Genomic DNA, 15,053 nt, shown 5'->3' on the forward strand with positions numbered 1-15,053 from the left:
TTTATTCATCTTGAAATCATACAAAGAAGAAAATTGACAGAACTGGGCGGTGCAAGTCATCGGGAGACACGTCAAAAATCACACTGGACATTTCCATCAATGCGTTCCAACTAAAGCGACATCGTTTTCTGTCAAATATTTACGATTAAGATTGTCGGCGTTAGGCAGTGTTTTAGCTGATGGACAGACAGTACTGTCGCACTAAGTCATCAATACCATACCTCTCTGCAATAAACAGTGGCTGTCCAGCAAAGCACAGGATTGCTTGCCTCTCAGTTCACTTTACTGTTTTAGTTTAATGTGTCGCATATTTTTCTTTGTTCTTTTATTGTCAGCGCAAACATGTACCTCAATGCAGCAGTATTTGCAGTGCTATGCATCCTCTGCCTCATCTGACCCACTTCTGCTATTTTTGCTTTTTGTATACTTCGAAATATTTGTTTTCTTTTGAATATTCATAAACTGATTTGCGTTTTCTCTCCATTCATCATCCACTAAAATTATTATATTTTCATGTAAGTATTTCAATTTAGTTTTTGATCAAGCTCGTAGTTACTACACCCAGCAATTGCCACAATAATCAGACTTTGATTGACCAACATAATCAGGTGATAATGTGTTTGCGAAGTGGCAGAGAACCATGTTTGCTGTTATTTGATCCTCTGACGTCTAAACATCTGCTGTATCCTAGGATACAGTTGAGGGTTGCTTATTACAGTTTGAGTCCAAATAAAATAATTTATTTCTTAGCAGGCGCCCTTATCCAGGGCGACATACAATTGTTAAGATATCACATTATTTTTACATACAATTACATTATTTTTTACACATTATTTGTACATACAATTACCAATTTATACAGTTGAGTTTTTACTGGAGCAATCTAGTTAAAGTACCTTGCCCAAGGGTACAGCAGCAGTGTCCCCCACCTGGGATTGAACCCACAACCCTCCGTCAAGAGTCCAGAGCCCTAACCACTACTCCCCTAAAAAAAAGTTAGCCCTGACAAATGTCTTTGACCTAAGAAACCCTCAGGGTGTTTAAAAAAAATATAAATATATATTTTAAGTCACAAACATTTGACAGAATGTCAAATGTTTACGTAAGTGCTGTGAAAAGCAAGAAGTCAGCACTGCCTCGGATGTTTAACAAGGGTAGCAATGTACCGGCAGGGTAAACCTGGCCACACATATAAAAAGGACAAACAGCTGTTTAAGTAAACATGCATATTGTATTCTTCAGCTATGTGTACAACACAATCCTGTGGTTTTCTATCACAAACAGTTTAGTATTGTCTGTGCTGTTTTCATTGAATCCTCTGGAATCCCATACTGTTTTACCCGCACCTGTACTGCTCCCTATTGTTTTTCCAAATATGTTACACAGTTTCAATAGGTACAAACAACTGAAGCATCCAATTGAAACAAGCATGTTTCCAAGGTTATGTAGGATCTGTCATTTGCTGGTTCAGCATTTCATTCACTCTGCTAAGTGTACTGCAGTCTCTTGTTTAATAGACCAGCTGTTGTATAAAGGTAATGATGCATTCAACTGGGTAAACTGGGAAAAATGTGCTTCTGCCATTTAAGCCAACAGACTTTTTGCAGTACTATTCTGGGGTCTGTCCTTGATCTTGTCCTTGAAAATATGAAGAACACAAGGTCCCATCATAGTCCTTGACAGTTTAACATAAACACCAGATGGTTGCTTGAAGGTCTAACAAAAAAAGTAAACTGCTGAATGTCAACAAGTTAAATAGGAAGGGCACAGACAGCGACTTATGTGTAATTGGCAACATGTTCTGTATCTCTGCTTTTAACAACATGTTCACCTAACTTAATAAGACTCACAGTGCGTTGCTAAGTGCAAAGGCCTCAGTCTAATGAAAGTGCTACCTTCACAGTCACCATTTCACACAGGCAACTCATCTAATTGGCGAAAATGGAAGGCTGCCAGATTGATGTTATTTCCCACATTTGCTGCTTTAGACACATAACTTGCATCACATACACAGCAATAATATGACCCATTTTAGGCTTGTTTTTTTTTTTTTTCCTGCACTAAATTTTCACAGCCCAGTTAAACCAACTCTTGAAAAAGATAGATGAGTTTTCATCCAGTTGCCTGGCACCTCAGATATAAAAATATCAAAGCAGGTAGCTTCACAAAACTGTTTCCTCCAGGCAGGCTCACTGGATGAGAGTACACCCCGAGAAAGAGAAACCTTCATTTTTTTTTTTTGCAGATAATTCTGTATTCTTGAGTGGTGGCATGTTATGATGACCCACTGGTAGTACAGTACCACAGTGATAACATTTTTATATTCACATTCTATTGCAATGCCATTGGATAGATGTGCACTGTACAATTTGTTACTTATAAATTGCCATTGTTGGTAATGCTGAGCACCATCTTTTATATATCAGCTACAAAAACACATATTCTAATGTGCAGGGCCTCTGCCCGAGCCAACTTCCCAACGTTTCAGTATGCTTAACATACCTTTGTCAATAGAAAGTATGTTTGAAAACAAATTGGAGGCACTTACAGGCTTTTGAGGCCATGGCAACTGCACTCACTTATTCTATTTAATGTGTTTGTGATGCCAAAGCACTGTGGAGTATTGGTTAGGGCTCTGGACTCTTGATTGGAGGGTCGTGGGTTCAATCCTAGGTGGGGGACACTGCTGCTGTACCCTTGAGAAAGGTACTTTACCTAAATTGCTCCAGTAATTGTATGTAAAAATAATGTGATATCTTGTAACAATTGTAACTTGCCCTGAATAAGGGCATCTGCTAAGAAATAAATAATAATACAGCACCACCATTAACAAAATGCCTATAACACTAGCATCATCAAATACTCAAACCTGGACTGTGTGCAGGAGTAACAGAATCTATACACACACAGGCGGCCAGCAACTCTTTCCTTTGGCCCAGTAAGATGAGCTTGCCTCTTTTTATCAATAACCAGTTGGTTGCTATTGGTAATCTTTCACACAGTTTGGATCCCTTTGGACTGGACAAAAGCAGCCATTCATTTAGAACACACCAAAGCCTGACCGTGTGATTGAACAGGGCAATTATCTTTCTGCTTCACAAGTACAGTAATTGTAACCATGCATGTTGTTTTTGGTCATTTAGAAGGAAATTATACTGTATAATTTTTTCTCACCAGAGAAATTGTTCATGCCACATAAAAAATCAATCAGATTTATTTTCGGAGTTAGCCTTGGCCTTCACCTTCGTGAGTGGCAAAGCGAAGTGGTTGGGCACTTGGCAGATTTATACAATGCTTCTATTGAGCTGCTTTTTTCGTTTCTCTGCCTCGCTGTGCTTGTTGAGTGTGTGCGGTCTGCTTTCAGATCCCCTGTTCCTCACTCATTGGTTTTGTGCCATTCTCAAATTGACTTTGTGCACTAGAGCAGTGGTGCGCACACTTTTTATATGACGCCCCCATTTCTTAGCATACATTTTGTTGCACCCACCCGATGACACAGATATTAAAATGTTAGCACTTAACTTTGTATTTTAACAGGTTTTTTTTTTTCCAGATTTAATGTAAATCGTATATTTTTTCCTAGATATAATCACAAAAACATCAGATTTAGCTAAATACATAAGCATATCACAAATTCAACATTTAAAATGTCTATAAATCTTTTATTTATTTTTTTACACTTAGTGAATGAACATGTCGCTGACATGTTAAATCTGGATTTCTAATAAATAAATCAGTGAATTTAAATATATATTTTTAAACTTGGCCAGTCAACATTTAGTTAACATTTCTAACAAATAAATCCATGAAAAAATACTTGTTTTTTTTTAAACTTGGTGATTCAACATTTACTTAACAGATAAATCTTGATACGTGTAACGTCAGAATGCGGTAAGTTGCATGGAAAGTGGTACGTGGTCAGATTTTGGTAGAGGGGCAATCAATTGCGATCTGATGGGTGTTTTCCTGTTGTCAAACAGAGGTACATTTACCATTAATTATACATTATTTTTTGCAAACTTAAACTGGAAACAGAATTTCTCTAAAAAGAAAAAAAAAACAATCCATGACGAACAAGGCAAAATTCCCCGCAAAGTTGCAGAAGTAGAAAATTGTACAACACCCAATGAACTGCATATGATAAATATTTGCGTACTATTTTCTTAATGGTGGAAAAATATGATAAATTACCTTAACAAGAAGTAAAAGACTGAAAAATATGATAAATAAAAAAAAAAAAAAGATGTAAAAGACCGGACGCTTTCCTGTTTTCTTAGTGGAAGTTGTTAAGGCATTGTTTAGGTATGCGCGTTGTACCTGAATATAACACTACACCGGTATATCTGAAGCTAACATGCAAGCCTGCGCCCATTGACGCGTTTGATTTGGCATTGCTGCAGAGCTGCCCTTACACTCCGTCTTTTAAGAATGTGTTTGCTAACACTAATGTCTTTAGCTATATCTGGACTATTTTTTTGGTTAAATCCTAGGAAAAAATATGCGATTTACAATAAATTCGGGAAAAAACAGCTTTTTTTTTTACACTAAGTCGCCCCATGCATGGAAACCGCCAATTCAGCTCCGTTGACTGCAGCTGCTACTCACGGGTTACTCTCCGGTTCTACAAGTCCTAGAGTGATTGTCAATGGCTCATTTGAAAGGTAATAACTTGGACGAATTATCTGTCAATTATGTATGTATTTAAATGTTCTATCCTTTAAAAACAAATAAAAAAAAACGTTTTACAGAACTGCCACGTTAGTCATAGTGGCGCCCCCCTTACTGACTCTCCCCACTTTGCGCACCACTACTAGAGTATATACCAAGATTCATGGACGGAAGGTTTTTGGGACGTCATTTTGAATCTGTAAAATAGCCACGTCATTTTGAATCTGTAAAACAGCCACATACTACCTAAAGATCAAAATTCAGTCACAATAATATATGCAGAAGCACAATGGCTTCCATAAGAAAACAATTACAATGTGAAGTTTGCCAAGTGTGACACTTTTCTACCCCTATTTTGTATAATCCTTGGACTGACATTCAGTACATTAAAAAAAATCATGTGTTTATGTACATTTGTATTTATTTTGTATTAATTAAAATATAAAATGGCAGTGCCTAGTTACCTGGTGGTATTAATTATTAATTTCTTTAAGTTTATTTCATTTCAATAAATAAAACAATTAACAGGCAGTATTTTTCTTCTTTTTCCCCATTGAAAATGGGTTTCTTCCATAACCAATTCACATGAAGCAAAGGAAATGTGTGTTTGTGAGCTTCGGAATGTTGATTATATTGCTGTGACCACATTGTGTGCATTGGTCACATAATAAGAATGAAAATTCACTGTGGCCAGAGTAATTGAAAACAGCATTGTTAAGCAGTTGAACTGAGTTCGATCAAATTGTGAGTGTGTGTGTGTGTGTGTGGTCATGTTGAAACTGAAATCCGTCCCAATACAGCCAACAACTGGAAACACCACGTTCTTCAACTATAAATTGTTTCCAGATTTATGGCTGGTATTCAAAAACAAAACAAGCAAACAAAAAAGAAACACGAGTTGTTTATGTTACTTAAAGTAAATAGCTTCAAATACCATTATTATTGTAACTGTTTTTCAGCTAGTGCTGTGGAATCTCTACACTGTACTCTGAAGCTGGGAGCTCTGAGCAGAAGCAGTCTACTAAAACAAGCAACAAAAAAAAAAACAGTTGTAGGCGAGAGCAAGTATTTGAACTTCTTACCAGCAATTATTTATTCCTTTCAGAAAAGATGGGGGCAACTTTTGCACAGGCTTCAAAATAGGGTCTTCTGTCTCAATAATGTCAGTTATACAATGGCTGCAATGCCAACTCGAGAAAAGGGTTTATTGTTTATACAATCAAATATATAAAACGATTTATCGCAGAGGTTGATCAGTTTTTGAGCCCAGTAAACCAACCATAAAAAATACTGTGTCTCCTGAATCTCTACCTCATTCTCTCAAAGCCTTGGAAAATAAGATTAGAAAGGTCAGGGAGGTGATTTCTTCTGAGTAACTGAATCCATTAAACCCCAGGGGGAAGCAGGCCCAATAATGTCATGCCTTTTAAACCATGCAAACTCAATGTGTGTCAGCTGCCTGTTGAGGATTGATATTAACAGTAAAGCTGCATTTCTATTTGCCATCTAAGTTTATTTTATTAAAGCGGTTAAGAAAAGAAACTGCATTATAGCAAATTCATTTTAACAATTGAAATTGAGTAGAACAAATTATTTGTACAATTCATTATTTACTGATTTCTATCATTTTAGAACATACTGTAAGTAATTCCTGATCTACCCTGTATAGGGGAATTGTGTTTAAAAACGCCATTGTCAGAGTTCTCTCTTGTATATTTAAACATTACACATTAAACATTGTATATTTAAACATTACACATTATTACACAGTGGTAACTCTACCTAGATGACATTTTTTATATAGGTAGCATTTTATATATATATATATATATATATATATATATATATATATACAGTATATATATATATATATATATATATATACACACACACATACACAGACACTCCCTTTGCAAGACTGTAGTGTAGTGCCGTTACTAAGAGACCTTGCTATTTGTATTCCCCTTTATAAAGAGACTGCAAGTGCTAATGAAATGGCATTATGGGGCAAACGGGAGGCCATGACCATAATGTCTTATAATTGATTGCGCTTTGTGAATGGACTCACAAAGGGAGCACAGAATTTACGGTACATTTTTCATTGTCATTAATAAAACATATGTTATGCCTGCTTACAATCTTCGGTAAGGAACAGACATGTCCCCATTGCATTAGACCAGTGGTGTCCAATATGTCAAGTAATGCAAATCTCCAAGGGCTTAGCAATCCACCACCAATGACGTGAACGAGAGTACAATAACGTTTACTTCATGGACTACTTATTAACATGGCTGTAAGCATAATAATATCACAGAAGTGGCAGATTAGGTGAATGAAACAGGAGGTGGTTCATGGATGCACATTGCACTTTTATTGGGGGATTATCTCATACCTTTAGCTCTGGGGTTTGTCTACTGTACTAAAAAGAAATTTGGTCATAAAGCAATAAACCCTGGTTCCCTGAAATAGAATTAAAAAAAATATATATATATATATATATATATATATATATATATATATATATATATATATATATATATATATATATATGATTATAACCTAACGTTCCCTTTCAAGTACGACATGTTATCCATTACTGAATGGGGATAACATACCCAACCTGTCAGAAGTACATGACTTGCAGTACCGGTGGAAAGCTACAAGGGCTAGACTGATAGACTGCCCTGTGTCTTACCATTAGGAACCCAAGTTAGTAAGCAACTAGGGTGAAATAAACTGGAGGGAGAAACCCACCTTCATGTATGTGCTGCAAGGGTTGACTGAGAAGCCGCCCTTAGCACTCTGGTCCCAAAACCAGGGTTTTGAGGGTTTACAACACTGTCTATAGAACCTCGTGAAGGTATGGGGGTAGCCCATACCGCCGCATTGCAGAGTGTCAGAGACAGATGCACCTTGGAATAGAGCCCAAGAGGTTGTAGGCCTCTGGTGGAGGGGGCAAGTTGGCCAGCTCATAGGCAGTCAACCGTGTCTTTGATCTATTTGGACAGCCGCTGTTTAGACAGGACTTGACCATGGGACAAAAAATAGTTTGGACTGCCTCATTCTGTTAAAATAGTACGCTAATGCTCTGACTGGGCATACTGGAAGGGAGGTGGATAGAATGCCTCCAGTTCCACTGACTGGTTGACATGGAAGGCCAAAATGGTTTTCGGTAGGAAGGCAGGATTGGTACAAAGTGTGCCCTTGGTCCTGTCCTCTACAAAAAATAAGCAGGCTTTCACAACAGAGAATTATTGCATCTCTCTCACTTCGCAGAGGTGATGGCAAGCAAGAAAGCCGCTTTTAACTATCAAAATTTCAGTTCAACTAAATGTAGGGGCTCAGATAGAGGTTTCAATAGCGCATTAAGCACCATGTTCAACCAACAGTGAGGAACAATGTCCTTTACAGGTGGCTGAAGCCGCCGTGCCCTTTTACAAAATTGTCCCGCCAAGAAGTGGGCTCCTGGGGAGACTGAGTCAATTTTGATGTGACAAGCATGAAATAGCTGCCAAATAGACCTTTAAAGTGGAGGGAGATTTCCCCTCATCGAAAAGGTCTTGTAAAAATTGCAGTATAACTGCCATGGAGCAAGTCATGGGGTTGAACCCATGAGGCAGACACCACGTCTGGAAGACGCCCCACTTGGACCCGTATTGGGAATGTGTGGACGCTGCTGTGGCATTCGGTAGGGTGTCAATAACCCTATTAGACAAACCGAATCAGCTCAAATGCAGCTGCTCAGGGGCCAGACCCAGAGCTGCAGGCTTGATGGGTCAGGGTGCCACAGGGTCCCCCACGCCTGACTGAGCAGGTTGCGGCACGTCATCAGCTTCCACTGCTGGCTGAAAGGGTTGCTGTTTTGCCTGCGGTTTATCCTGCGCTATTTGTTTGGGTGCAGGGCGGCGGAACCTACAGTGGCCTCCGCAGTAAGCAGCTGTGGGCCGGTCTTGAGCTTCAACTGTTGCAACAGACACAGCCAGCTGTGCCGGTCTCTGGGGCTGCGGGCCCTAGGGTGCCAGTGTGCTGATGGTTTGCGTGTGTGAGGTGCTCGCTTAGGTAGAAGACGGACCAACTCCTTGGTGGATTCTCACGCACAGAGACAGCGTTGTAGCATCTCATCTACTGTGGGGCCAAACGTATGCCCTGGAGTGACTGGGGCATCCAACAGCAGTGCTTTGTCTGCGGGCAGCTACTAGCGCTGCCAGGTTATTCCCTAAAGCCCGTCCATTATACTGGGTGTTCGTCACTAGGCGCAAGTCGTCCAACTGTTGTGGCGAGGGCCTGTGCTCTGCGGAGAGGGACTGAAGCAAGGTCAGCTGGTAAGCCATCAAGAGGCTGGTATAGTTTCCTAGCCATGTGGTGAACGCCCTGGCTGCACAGGCTTTATTGAGCATTAACTCAGTGACCCGGCACTGTTAGGGCAGGAGACATCCTTGAACAGCAGGGCCAGATTAGGAGTTTGGACCGAGGCAGCAATTGAAGCCTCAGCCAGCGGAAAAAGGGCTAGGCACAGCTTTTCTGTGCCATACACCTTGTACAGGTTATCCATCGTGCAGGAGCCCAGGAGGCTTATACCTCGTATAAGAAATCTAGGTGAACTGGAGGAGTTATGGGCTGTTGAGAGGCAGCTGGAGCCTTATCGAAAATGGAGCGCCTTGCTTCACTTTCGGTAGGCCAGGGCACTTGCAAGACTGCAGTGGCCCTCTTGATCAGTGGCATGAGCTCTTTACCGCTGGAGACATGCTGTCCGATTCCACGTCCTCAGATGGGAACGTCAGGTCTTGCTCGTCCACCTCTTCGGAGGCAGCGATGGATAAGGCGTCCACTCGTGGCCAATTCAGGCTGCTCGCAGCCCCCTGGACCCCCGTTCTTGCAGCAGCTCTGCAAGTATAGCTTGCTGATTAGACACAGCTGACCAGATTTTATCCATCTGGTCTTGTAGCTGCTCCTTGTCTGCAGATTGCTTGGAATGGCGAGTCTTCTTCCTCTTTCACATAGGAGGGGGAAGGAGAGGCAGAGTTTGAAGAGGATGAGGATACCGCGGTGAAGGCAGTTTCCTTGCTGGGCTGCTCTCACTTGGCACAGAGCCATGGGGCGAGGACGCAGCAGGAGTAAGGGATGGGTAATGGTCCTTAGACTGGCAAGCTAGCCACTTCTCAAACGTGCACTTGGGGAGCACAAATCACAGAAACTGCAGTCTGCCAGTACTTCCTTGGAATACAGGCAGGGAGCGCACCTGTCATGCTTGTCCTCCAGGCAGATTGGTCTTGCATAGCTCACAGGGGTGAAACCCGGGCAAGGGGTAAGCAAAAAACAGCTAGGGTAAACACGTATGCAAATCTGCCTATATACCAACTGAGCTGGTCAGAAACCCGATCGGAATCGGTTCATACTCAGTCAGTACCCACATGAGACTGAGAGATGCCTGTTTGTTAGAGGGAACTAACAGCCTTTGTAATGTTGAAGCTACAAATAGCAGAATGACATCACGATACTGTGGTTTTCACAGAGTACCTCGGTCCTGCGCAGAGCCGTCTGTGTTGTGTGCAAGGGTGTCCTCTGCTCACCGCGCACCAGCGACCCCTGTTGTCTGGCCGGGCGCCTGCGGGCTTGCCTGTAAGCTGCCCAGTGCTGCGTTGTCCTCCGACGCTGTAGCTTTGAGGTGCCTGCATGGTGCGCCTGCAGTGTGTAGGCTGACAGCACATGCTTCAGAGGACAGTGTGTGTTCGTCTTCGCTGCTCAAGAGTCAGCACAGGACTGGTAGCGGTGAGCTGAGCCTAAAAATAATTGGCTATTCCAAATTGGGGAGAAAATGATAAAAACAATTGGTGAATACTAAATTTAAAAAAAAGAAAGGATTAGGATTGATGTTGGTGATAGAGGTGGAGGGCTGTGTTCTGTGTTCCGTGCTGTGCTGTCTGTTTTGTTTACATTTTGGTGAGTTTTTGTCAAACCTTTTGTTTTGGCCCTTGTGCATTTTATTTTGACCAGTGTGGCTGCGTCACGGAGGCTACCAAGAGCAGCTTTGGTATAAAATATTCCGGTTCAGGGTCTATAGGAGCTAAATACCCCATTTGGTAATGGATAACATTTCATACTTGAAACAACTAAAGAGGTTCTGCAGCCAATGCTTCACATGGATTCAGGACCCATGGATTTGGATCCTTTTCACTTAGTACATTTATTTGTTATTTTAGCATCAGCAGGTGGCAGCACTGGATTCATTTCAAAAGCGCTTTATTAAAAACATTGGCATATTTATTTACAGGGAGTATTTGATGGGATCCTGTTCCATTCTAAATACATTCCAGTTAAAGTGCAGTATATTTTCGTATGGAATTCATTCACCCCATTTTGTTAAACATCACTGCAACGTCGTTTTACATTGTCCTCCACAGAAAATAGTTTTGATTTAGTAGACAGACTTCAATAAAGTTCTGGTAGTCTCTCAGTTTTTACACATTTTCCAGTGTGATAACTCAGCTGCTGTTTCTCAGATAGTTTCCAGCAGTGATGATGCATCGCCTTCATTTGGCTGTTAGATTGAAGCAATCACAACCTCCACATCACATCCCCCTTGCGTGGCTCAAGGTGCTCCAAGTTGTTACCACCTGTCTGGATGAACTACTGTATGATACAGTATAACTGTGATATGGCCTCAGGATGTGTTTACTTTGTATTCTATTCTTCAATATTTGAAGAATATTGAAGAATAGAATACAAAGGAGGCTGTGTGGTCCAGTGGTTAAAGAAAAGGGCTTGTAACCAGGAGGTCCCCGGTTTAAATCCCATCTCAGCCACTGACTCATTGTGTAACCCTGAGCAAGTCACTTAACCTTCTTGTGCTCCGTCTTTCAGGTGAGACGTAGTTGTAAGTGACTCTGCAGCTGATGCATAGTTCACACACCCTAGTCTCTGTAAGTCGCCTTGGATAAAGGTGTCTGCTAAATAAACAAATAAGAATAATATTTCACATCACAGTTTTAAGAACATGCACAATTTGGATTTTTTGCCTGTCAAAAGGCAGCAAAGCATGTACAAAATTTTGTAAAAATGATTTATTCAAGTAGCATGTTCATTGTTTGATCCATGAAACAGGTCAATGACAAATAGAAGAAAAACTTAATTTCCAGTGTGGTATCAGTAGGACTTTTTCTTCACTTTTTTCAGTGTACTAATGACATCTGCATCATGAGCTCAATATAGGCTTATATACACAGTAATATATATATATATATATTTCTTAGGCTGAACTGACCTGTAAGAGGAACCTTCTTTACAGTACCTCAGTTTCCACTTCTCACCTTTGTGGGACATATTCCCTGAATATGATAATACATGAACGTGTATTAGAAATGTAACTGGATTCATGAATGAAACTGCGTCTTGAGAAACAGGGCAAACTGCTGTGTCTTGAAGGGGGCCACTGGCTTGCAAACATACTGAACTATGTGACCTACTGATTAGAGGACTGGTGCCTGGAGTGGATTAGGCTGAACAGACAGTTGAATTATGTACAGATAATGTGCAACAACAATCGTTTTGACGCAAGGAAGACAAACTAGTGATGTCCCAGTGGAAAAGGACATTAAAACATCAAAGGAATGGGAGTTTAAAAAAGCAAGATACACAAATGATCTCATGAAAGTGGCTATTTAGCAGAGTGAAAAAGACTGTAAATATCCAAGCAAAACTAAACGTTCCACATCGAATGCCAAACAAGGTGCTGTCACTCTGCTGAGCAAAGCTGCAACTCCGGGACTCTGCCTAAAAGCAGACCTAAGACGGGAAGAGGAAGCAAGCTGCAAGCGAGTCAACGACCACAAACAATGAGACTGAGGCCCGGCTGGAGGAGTGCCGTAAAACTTACAGCTACTGTTATCAGACAAACCAGTCTGGGTCTGTGTACACCTAAAAGCACAGTATCCAAAAGAAACTGTGACCTGCTACCTGCACAGCTAAAAGATTCAGCGAAGAAGAGCAGACAGGCACTGTTGTGGATCCTATACTGAGGACTGAAGACTTTGTTGCAGCTGTTTGTTGATTCTATCGAGAATTGAAAGCTTTGTTGCCGAGTTTGATCCAATGTAGGATTGAAGACTTTGTTGCTGAGAGGAGAGCTTTTTGTAGTGGACACTTCAACAGATTGAGTTTCCAAGCCAGCAGACCAAAAGTCTAAGCTTCAAGGAACCATTGAGTAGAATTCCAGTTGCATTTTCCTTTCATGAAACTAAACTAATTAATTGTAACACATTCACATAGAATTGAACTGTTAATTATTTAGTTTGCACACCATTTCCCAGTCTATGCCCCCTCCCGTTCCCTCTGCTCCTCCTCTGCTGGTCTCCTTGTCACTCCTCCATTCCGCCTCTCCACCATGGGTGCCCGGGCCTTTAGCTGCTCGGCACCCAGGCTCTGGAATGCACTCCCCCCACACATACAACATGCACAGTCATCTCATTCAAAAACCTCCTGAAAACACACCTCTTCCAGTAAGCCTATGACCTTTAGTCTGGTCTATGTTTGACTCTGTCCTACCCCTCTTTCTTTGCCTTCCCTTTATTACTATGTATCCCTATGTGCCGTCCCAACCCAAACCTTTACCCTAAACCGGGTCAGTATCCTATTCCCAACCCTACCCCCCCTAAACCTAAAACCTTACCCTAAACCGGGTTCGTATCCTCTACCCAACCCCTCCTTCCTTTTTTTTTATCTGTCCTGTTTTGTCTGGTCCTTTGATTTTAGATTTTAAATTGCACTGTTGATTGATGACTTTATGTATTGCACTTGATTTTATGTAGGTCTACTTTTAATGTAAGATGTCCTTGAGTGTCCTGAAAGGCGTCCGCCAAATAAAATGTATTATTATAATAATAACTTTTAGTGAAACTTGATGAAGTAACTGTAAGTAATCTACCTCATATTGTTGTATGAAGAATTTATTTAAAAGTAAACTTGCCATATCCTTAATCTATATACCATTGGTAAGTTTAATGTGATATAAGATTGTCTGCATCGTTTCAGTCTCAGGCTGTGCTTGTATGTGGGCATGTGTGTGTGAGCAAGCTACTAGCCACGTCACAGCTTACTCTAGCTGCTGCTTGTGTGTGAGGAGACAGGCGGTGTCACATTTTAATTGCCTGCTAGCCAGCATGAGTGCAGTGAGAGTTTTGAATTGTGTTTGTGCTTAGAGACTAAGATTTACTTTCTGACTTTTCTGATTTCTTAATAAAATACTACTATTGATTAAACATTCCTTGTGTCTAGCGTGTGTATGTGTGTTCATAATAAATCCTCGATCTTGGTAACACGTCAATTAAATATTATTAATAAGAGAACTAATCAACCCAGATAAACATTAAATTATCAATTATTGAATTGTACCTACACCTTTGATCTCGCAAGCTATCGTGTTTTCTATCAATATTCCGCTATTTAAAATGATAACAAAAAAACAAAACACCTTCGTCAAGTGTGTTCATTTATTATGTAATTGGTTGTGTTTTATTTTTTCCAGGAATTCTAAAACATTCCCATGAATCTGTTCAGGTCCTAATTGCTGCATGTTTCTCTTTCTATTAGTTGCCTATGGTCAAGAGGGCATAGTATATTTTTAAAATGTCTAAAACCTCTCTGTAACACAGTGTTGGGTAAGTTACATTTAAAAAGTAATCTGTTAGTTACAAATTGTAACGAGTTACAGTAATATTAGTTTAACCTTTTTTTTTTTGGTTTTGTCAGGCTGCAGCATGACATATGTTTTGAAAATCCAGCTACCAAACCCACTTGTTCCCTCCTTTGACAGCATTTTCTAGCAAGATAACGTAAAAAGCTTGTAATGTACTTTCTGATTTCCATGTTATACATTAGCCGCAGTCCTTTTTTTTAAGGAAATAAAGTAATTTTTTCACATAAAATGTAACCCATTACCACATTTAGCTGTCTGAAAACTGAACAATTGTAGTTACAAGTTACTAAAAAAAGTAATCAGGTTAGAGTAATGTGTTGCTCCTCAACACTGGTAACACAGAACTGCAATGCCAGCAACTTTGAACACAGACCCCTTTCCATTCCAACAGTTCCAGAGTATAAATTACTACACACCACACCGATCATTCGGTTTGTTTTCATTTTCACCATAGAAAATCTTCAGGCTTCTCTAGAGTCACTGCTGTCAAACTGGGGCTAGTACAATATACCAACCAAGCATAACTTGGGGAGCACTGACATGGTCAGAGTTTTAAAAACTGAAACCAAAATCGTGTTGTGTTTCTACAACAAAGCTGGGAAAGTGGCAAGCAAGATAAAGTAGTAAGACAAGTTTGTCTAAAGAAAAGTCACAGGAAAGTTTTTTTTTTTTTTTTTTTACCCACTACAGTATT

Source organism: Acipenser ruthenus, chromosome 2 (genome assembly GCF_902713425.1).
Source record: "Acipenser ruthenus chromosome 2, fAciRut3.2 maternal haplotype, whole genome shotgun sequence".
NCBI classification, from domain to species: Eukaryota; Metazoa; Chordata; class Actinopteri; order Acipenseriformes; family Acipenseridae; genus Acipenser; species Acipenser ruthenus.